A 694-nucleotide genomic window follows, 5' to 3' on the forward strand; every position below is an offset into this window, starting at 1 on the left:
AAAACATTACTTAAGACGGCCTTAAAATAAAAACCGACTTATGAATACCGGCCATAGCACTTGATAGAAAACGGTCTCAATTTATGTAATCAGTACAAAAAACTTTAAACGCGTTTTTCTCGAAACCATGTTTTTCTAATTGGTACCCATGATATCTCGAAAACCAATTGACTAATCAATTCGGGCTTGTGCACACATCTTCAGCATATGCATGGCTATAACCCCTACCTCGATCAAGTCAAAATATGTCTTTTTTTAATTTTTACAGCTATTTAAAGTTGAAAAAAATGGCAAAAATCTAAACTTAATTTTCAAAATAATGTCAGTTTTCAATTTTTAGTATTTTTTTATGATCTGGTACCATCAGCTATAGCCAAATTCATACTAATTAAGAATTTCTTTGATTTTTTTGTTTTAAATGAGCAGAACAGCCGGAATTATGGGTACCGTGGACCAATCTTTTTTTTCACGACCTCAATATATATTGTATACAGCGCTTATTTATAGTTATTTTTAAATACAAATATTTTGAAACATACTTCAAATATGTATAAATATGTAGGAAAAAACCCCGTCCAAAAAACTTTATACTTTCTTTTAAAAAAATTAGCAAAAATAGCATTAAAATTTGGCCTATAAACTAGAATACCCCCTTAAGTATTAAAAACAGTATTAACTAGTATTAAACGCTAAT

Source organism: Wasmannia auropunctata, unplaced genomic scaffold, assembly GCF_000956235.1.
Source record: "Wasmannia auropunctata unplaced genomic scaffold, wasmannia.A_1.0 LD335204.1, whole genome shotgun sequence".
In the NCBI taxonomy this organism is placed as follows: domain Eukaryota; kingdom Metazoa; phylum Arthropoda; class Insecta; order Hymenoptera; family Formicidae; genus Wasmannia; species Wasmannia auropunctata.